Below are 8,457 nucleotides of genomic sequence, written 5' to 3'. Positions count from 1 at the left end.
TTTTTAAAAGACCTCTTAATTATATGATGGACGATACTTATAATTGTTTGGAAAAGAATATTATCCATAAGGAGAGAGATAGTTGATTTGATTGGACAAGAAAAAATTATGTATTTAATTACAGGGAGAATAATGGTTTTAAAAAATAGATATTTATTATATATTTATTAATGGTTATAGATGTTGGAATTTATGTCGTAAAACTCGTAGTTTGTAGTTATAAAGTTATATTCTATACAATAAAGTGATTATTGAAGGCTTATTAGTAAAAATAAAATACTATAATCTTGAATCTAATAAATTAAGGTTCTGAGGCTATCTAGTGTAGACTTGAACTTTATATACATACTTAAACGTGGATCAAGTTTGAGTTTATGGCCCAAACGGTTTATAGTGTATGAATAAGGTTGGGTGCCTTATTTCGAAAACACTATGGATGCAACCCGCTCTATAGTTAGTACAAATAATGTGATCCTGAATCGTTCATGTAGAGACATAGTTATATGAGCATCCTATCTAAAGAGTTTACATAAGATTGGAACCACAAAATAGTAACTTTTAAGTTATAATACTGCTGACTATATAAACTGACTATTTCGATTAGGATGACCTAGATAACTTAATCTTAATTCTGGGCTAACTATGAACTTCTATTTAAATGGTATTGTTCTTAGATATGCATAGCTGAGGACAACTCAACAACCCTGACCCATTAAGCTTCCTATTTTAGAGGTAAGACTCGATGGATAGCTAGAAACACATGGTACAAGACGAAATTTACTCTTACTCGTTTTCAGATTAGTAGATAAGTTGTTCCCTTAAGGACTAGATCCAAGTCTTCAACAAGGGATCCCACCCTCTCATTGGCCCGAGAGGAATTCGGTTTATAGGTTGAACCTTAAACCAATTCTTCAATAGTGGATCAGTGGGACTTAGAAACTTTGCAAAAAGGGTTAACATCCATGCATTTTCTTTTGCAAGCATTCATTCAAGCAAACAACATTCATTTCATTCATGCATTCAGAATAATACAAAAAAAAAATAAAATTGGTCAATTTTAATCTACCCAAGTCATGCAAATGCTTAAAAGAAGAAAAAAATTAGCAACCTAGTTTAACTAGTTACCCACCCCCAACTTTAAAACTTTGCTTTGTCTTCAAAGCATATTTATTTTAAAAATGTATGAAAATACCGAGGAACAGAAACTCCCCTTGATTTGAGGACTTTGATTTTAAAGCTTGCTTCAAAGCGAAGTGGTTGCTTCCTTTTATGATTCTTTGATTTCTTCAAGTAAAGTTGCCCTACATATTAAAAAAAGGGAATTTCTCTCAATTTTATTCAATGAAAAACTAATATAAGAAAAACTAAAAAGGAGGAAATTAAAGAAAAGTAAAGACGGAAAGCGATAAAATTTTTGACACCTGGCTGCTTCGGCTTTATGTGTAGAGGGGGAGAGAAAGTGTTTCTATAGAACATTGTTGTACGAATTGCTCTTCATGGAATATTTCCAATCTATGCCCATTCACTTTGAAAACTTTTCCTGTGTCAAGACTTTTTAGGAAACTACACCAAAAGTAGAGAAATCAATCACAACAAAAGGACTAAGCCATTTAGATTTTAACTTTCCGGGCATGAGTTTAGTCTTTTCTTTGTAAATCCTAGAATCTTCATATGCTTTGCATTGTCTAATAGCCCAATATGCTTTATGTTCTATTTCAACAGGGAGATGACAAGGCTTACCGTACACAAGCTTGAAGGGAGATGTGCCAATTGGAGTTTTATAGGTCGTTCGGTATGCCCAAAGTGCATTGTTGAGGTGGAGGCTCCAATCCTTCTTTTTTGTGTTGACGGTTTTCTCTAGGATATTTTTATCTCTCGATTAGAAGTTTCGGCTTGTCCATTTGTTTGAGGATGGTATGGTGTGGAAATACAATGTTGAACACCATATTTTCTCATCAAGGCTTCAACAGTCCGATTGCAAAAGTGTGTTCCTTGATCGCTAATGATTGCCCTTGGGATTCCAAATCTAGAAAATATGTTAGAAACCAGAAATCTTGAGACAACGGAAGAATCATTAGTCCTAGTGGGGATTGCTTCAACCCACTTCAATACATAGTCAACGACTAATAAAATGTAAAGATATCCAAAAGAAGAAGAAAAGGGACCCATAAAATTCATGCCCCAAATATCAAAAACTTCACAAGTAATAACGGGGTGAAGAGGCATTTCATTTCTCCTAGATAGAGATCCGGTTCTTTGACAGTTTGTACATGATTTACAAAATGAAAAAGAATCTGCAAATAATGTTTTCCAAAAGAATCCACTATCTAAAATTTTCCTAGCCGTTCTTTTAGGACTAAAGTGACCTCCACATGTATGATCATGACAAAATGATAAAATTGATTCATATTCATGCTCGGGAACACATTTCCTAATGATTTGGTCAGAAAAATATTTCCAAAGACATGGTGGTTCCCAAAAATAGTTTTTAGCATCACTACGTAATTTGGCTTTTTGTGAAAAAGAAAATTCTGGAGGAAAGTTACCCGTGACTAAGTAGTTTACAATATCGGCGTACCATGGTGCTTGAAGATTTGTTTGAAAGAAATGTTCATCAGGGAAGTCTTCTCGAATTGGCATACTTTCTTGCTTTTGTACAATTCGACTAAGATGGTCGACTATAGAATTGTTGGCTCCTTTTCTATCCTTGATGGTTAGGTTGAATTCTTGCAAAAGTAAAACCCATCGAACAAGCCTTGGTTTTGATTTTTTTTATACAAAATACCTAACCGTTGCATGATCAGTGTAAACAATTACTGGGGAGCCAATAATGTAGCTTCTAAACTTATCTAAAGCAAAAACGATAGCAAGAAATTCTTTTTCAGTTGTGGTGTAGTTAGATTGTGCTTGGTTAGGGGTCCTAGATGCATAGTATATAACATGCAATTTTTTATCTATCCTTTGTCCTAAAACAACTCCTAATGCTAAGTTGCTTGCATCACACATTATTTCGAAAGGTAAATTCCAATTAGGAGATTGAAGGATAGGGGTAGAGATTAACCTTTGTTTGAGATCATCAAATGCCTTCTTACAGTTGTCATCAATCAAAAATGGTATATCTTTTTGCAAGAGATTAGTTAGAGGCAAAGCAATTTTAGAAAAATCTTTTATAAACCGTCTATAAAAGCCAGTACTACCAAGGAAGGATCTAACATCTTTTAAACATGTTGGATATGGAAATTTTTGTATAACGTCCATTTTTGCTTTATCTACCTCTATTCCTTTTGAAGACACTAAGTGTCCTAAAACTATACCATGAGACACCATGAAATGACACTTTTCATAATTCAAGACAAGGTTAGTTTCTATGCATCTATTTAGAATTAATTCTAGACTGGCTAAACATGCATCAAAACTATCACCATAAACTGTGAAATCATCCATGAAAACTTCAATGCATTTTTCAATAAAGTCGGAAAATTTGCTCATCATGCTACGTTGGAATGTGCCTGGTGCATTACAAAGACCAAATGGCATACGCCTAAATGCATAAGTTTCATAATCACAAGTAAAAGTTGTTTTCTTTTGGTTTTCACATACTATAGAATTTTGGTAAAAACCGAAAAACCCATCTAAGAAACAAATATATGATTTACCCGCTAAACGTTCTATCATTTGATCAAGAAAAGGTAAGGGAAAATGATCCTTTTTTGTTACTTCATTGAGTTTTCGATAATCTATGCACATTCTCCAACCATTTTGCATTCGCATCAGAACCATCTCACCCTTGTCGTTCTTCACAACGGTCATCCCGATCTTCTTTGGGACCACATGAATTGGACTAATCCATGTACTATCCGGGACGGGGTAGATAATTATGGCATCTTTTAGCTTTTGTACCTCTTTCATGACAACTTCCTTCAATGTTGGGTTAAGCCTTCTTTATGGTTGAATTTTTTCTTTTGTTCCCTCCTCCAAGATAATACGTTGCATGCAAAAAGTGGGAGATATGCCCTTGATGTCGTCAAGAGTCCAACCAATGACTTGCTTTTTCTTCTTCAAGACTTCGATAAGTCTTTCTTCTTGTTTTTGGTTTAGTTCCCTTGAGATGATTACCGGAAACATATTCTTTTTTCTTAAGAATATGTATATCAAGTGTGGTGGGAGAGTTTTGAGCTCAATCCCTAGTTTCTGTGGAGAAAAGAAAAGATTATTACAATTATTTTTTTCTAAAGCATAGTCAACATTGGGTTCTAACAATTCTCTATTTTCAACCATTTCTTGTTCAAAAACTTTATCATGTATAGACAATTCATCAACTTCATCAAGCAATTCTAATGAACATAAAGACAAGCATTCATCCGGATATCTCATGGATTCAAAAATATTGAATGTGACAATGTCTCCATCAAACTCTACGCTCAAGGAACCTTTATCAACATTTATAATGGCTTTTGTAGTTTTAAGAAAAGATCTTCCTAATAAAATAGAGTGAGATGGTTTTAGGCATGCTTCATTCATTTCTAATATGTAAAAATCCGCCGGAAAAATTAGTTTGTCAATTTTCACAAGGACATCTTCAACTATTCCTAATGGTGAAATAAAAGATCTATCCGTTAGTTGTATGCATACACTAGTTTTTTTGCAAATTATTGAGTTCCAGATCTTTAAAGACGTTGTATGGCATGACATTTATGGATGCTCCTAAGTCAAGCATTGCACATCAAATTAGCCTATTTCCTATTACACAAGGTAGAGAAAACATACCGGAGTCATTGCATTTTTTCGGAATATTACTCTTAAGAAGAGCCGAAACATTTTGACTTACCATTGCTCTTTCTTTTGTTTTCCTCTTGTTGGTACACAACTCCTTTAGAAACTTTGCGTACCTCGGGACTTGTTGGATTGCATCGAGAAGGGGCAAGTTGATTTGCACCTTTCTAAACATCTCTAAGAGTTCTTCCTCCTTGGGTGTTTCCTTCTTTTTTGGAGCAACCTAGAGGGAAAAGGAGGTTTAGGTATGTAAGGAGTAAAATCATTAAGAGGAGAGTTATCATTTTTAGAATTAGATGGTGAGGGGTTTGTTTCAACCTTTTCTTCCTTGGACTCATTCTTACTATTAAGAGGTAAGGGTTTGGAAGTTACCTTTTTCTCTTTGGTGGTGGGAGTGTCAAGAATCTTACCACTCCTTAGTGAAATGGCACTTACATTAGCATGGTCCGATTGAGCCAGAAGTTTGCCTTTCCCATCCATCTTGCTTATGGCGGTAGTAAGTTGAGTCATTTGTTGTTTCATCTCTTGTTGAAAAGAAAGAGTGTTAGTTGCCAAAGCTTTGATAATATCTTCAAGATTCGTACCTTGGTTTGAAGAGGTGGGTGGTGCTTGTGTATGCTTTTGGTTGTCATTCCCCCATCTTAAGTTTGGGTTGTCTCTCCATCCCGAATTGTATGTATTACCGTAGGGGTCATATCTTCGAACAATGTTTACATCCTCGATCACCTCGGGACATTTGTCATTTGGATGACCAACCAAGCCACAAACTCCACACTTAGTTACTTTAAGAGGAGTATCTTGTACAAAAGAAGTAAGAAGAGTAGTCATATTTAACATTTGTGATATTAATTCACTTACCTCTTTTGTTAGAGAATTGTCAAGCTCCGATGTTCTATTCCCAAAACTTTGAGAATTTCCCGCCATTCTTGAAATGAGCTCCCGTGCTTCGATGAGGGTTTTGTCGGCTAAAGCTCCTTCCGCTGTCGCATCTACCGTATTCATGTCGGAAGACAAAAGATCAGAGTAAAAATATTGAATTAAAGAAGGGTCGTAAATATGATGGTGAGGAAAGCTAGCACAAAGCTCTTTGAATCTTTCCCAGTATTTCGAGAGGGATTCTCCAAAGGCTTATCTTATCCCATAAATTTCTTTCCTAATATTGTTTGCTCTAGAGGCGGGGAAAAATTTCTCTAAGAATTTCTTTTTTAGACTACCCCAAGTGGTTATGGAACCCGATTCTAAGTAGTAGAGCCATCTCTTTGCTACATCCGTAAGGGAAAAAGGAAAGGCTCGTAAATTTAGTTGTTCTTTCGAGATGTCGTGAGGCCTCATGGAATCACAAACCATATGAAAATCCTTAAGATGTTTGTGTGGGTCCTCTCCGGAACTTCCTTTAAAGATGGGTAAAAGATGGATAAGTCCCGGTTTTAATTCAAAAGGTTGAGTGGTTGGGAGTATGACTATACAAAGAGGTCTTTGGTCTTCATTGGGCTCGACAAGCTCTCTAATTGTCTCTTCTCTAACTTCACCCATATTCCCTCTACCAAGGTTTGGATCTAAAGGAGAATCTAGGCTAGGTTCTAAACCTCTTAAAGGTTCTTGGTTAGAAAGATTGGGGATGCTATTCTCTTCTCTCCTTTCTCTTCTAATTCTACGAACCTCCCTATTTAAATCTTCAAAGTAAGAAAATTCTAAATTTGAAGAATGGGTCATGCAAGAAAGGAGAAGAGAGAACACAAAAAATTCTACACGATCTCTTTATGCCTATATATTTTTTATTTTTTTTCTCTTTTTTTACAAAATGAATATAAGAATCAAGAAGATCTAAAAGAAAGTTCGAAATAAAAAAGTCTTGAAAACTACACCGTACTCCCCGGAAACGGTGCCATTTTTGGAAGGGATGTTATTTGAGGTAAGTCGTTATCAAAATGATAGGTTGTTATGGATGTAAGTATGCAAAACAAGAATTTATTCCTAGTCTAAAATAAAAGAATACAAGAATAGAGAAAGACTAGATGAAATATGAGGGTTAGGGATTACCTCAATTATCTTTCAAATTTATCTTTTTAACCCTTCTTACTTTTGTGGAAATTGAGAGTAGTATGGGGAAGAAGGGTGTCGAACCCTAGAGAGCACTTAGGATTCTAAACTTCAAGATTCACAGACAAGGTCAATTAGTAGCTTCAGGATCTAAAAGAAAATTAGAAACACAAAAAGGGGGGGGGTTGTGGAAATAATTTTTGAACTATATTAAAGAACAAGCATTAAGGAATGATTAGTGACAACAAGTAATTAAAGTAAAGTTTTTCTTTCAAGTTTAGTAGAGGGACTTTTTCTTGGGTAATTACCATGTTTCTTATCATTGAAAAAGAAAGAAGATCAATTAATCTTTTCTTGAATATGCAAAATGGAGTTTTTACAAAAAGAAAGTAACCAAATCTCTATTAAAACATGATGAATCTCAACGATCAAAGCATGTTCAAATCGAGGCAAAATTTATCCTATTCAAGATTTGCTAAGGAGGGGATAGCCACTACCCTTAGCAAAATTAATGCCCATTTCAAACTTGTTATGAAAGAATCAATTAGTAGAAAATTAAAGACAATCTCAACAACTAATTCATCATAACAAACCATTGCAAATCGAAATTTAAGTTTAGCACTTTAAGAGTTTGTAAAGAAATTTCAATGAAAAATTGATGGGAAAAACTTATTTGTTTTATTGCAATTTCAAAAGAAATTGCAAAGGGAAACAAGCAATCAAATAAAAAATTAAAAAGATATAGAAAAGAATTTAATTCTCAAAGAAAACATGGTAATTTAACCCTAGAAAAAGTCTTAAAAGATTATCTTAGCCCATGAACATTGATGAAATTCTTGAAGAGATGTTGAGGAAAGAATCCATTTGTTTGGCAAAAGTAATCTTTTATTGATAAAATTTCAAAAATTTGCTAAAGAATTGAATGAGAAAAAGAGTTTTTTTAAATTGAAATTTCTTGTTTCTCTCCCAAAAAAATATGAGGGATTTTATAGAAGGGAAAATGGGAGAGAAAAGTGGAATTAGTTTAAAAAACCGTCATTTTACAGTTAATTTTGGGGAAAATGATGAACTGGGTCACCAATGGGCTTGGGTCGGGTCTTGGATTGACCCAATTGAAGAGAAAAATAAAGAAAAAAGAATTGCAGTTGCTGAGATTCAAACTCACGACAGGGAGAGGCACGCGTGGACGAGGGGTTGACACGTGGCAGATGCGTGGGTCGCGAACCGGTTCGCGGATCGGGTTGCCGGGTCAGATTTCGGGTCATGCAGAAATGAAAGGAAAAATAGGGACGCTCCTGGGGTTCGAACACGTGATTTCGAGGCAGACGCGTGGCATGATCTGGTGATGCCACGTGGTGCGATCTGGTTCATCCGATCTTTTCCAATTTCTCGGTTTTACCTTTGAACTTGTTTTTTTGACCGTTCTTCTTCGTTATAAATCCGCTTTAAGTGATTTCAGTGGCATTGGACTTGTATCGGGTTGAAGTTTCATATTCTGTATAAAATAACATTTTAGTGAGTAAATGGATAGAGGTTGGGAAAAATTAGTCTAATAATGTTAAGTCTAAAATAACCCTAACAAATATTGAGATGAACTTTCTTTCTACTAGTTTTGGTAGTAATGTTTCGTTGATTTTGTTGAAC

The 8,457-nt window shown here is 34.9% G+C and overlaps 1 pseudogene; it reads right to left on the bottom strand.

Moving 5' to 3' along the window:
- Window positions 1–1,555: 1,555 nt before the first annotated feature.
- LOC127143919 (uncharacterized) lies at window positions 1,556–5,775 on the bottom strand (annotated as a pseudogene).
- Between the last annotated feature and the right edge of the window lie 2,682 nt (window positions 5,776–8,457).

This window comes from Cucumis melo, chromosome 11, assembly GCF_025177605.1.
Source record: "Cucumis melo cultivar AY chromosome 11, USDA_Cmelo_AY_1.0, whole genome shotgun sequence".
Classification (NCBI taxonomy): domain Eukaryota; kingdom Viridiplantae; phylum Streptophyta; class Magnoliopsida; order Cucurbitales; family Cucurbitaceae; genus Cucumis; species Cucumis melo.
Note: the sequence above shows the minus strand (reverse complement) of the source record. Positions and strands in the feature narration are given on the sequence as shown.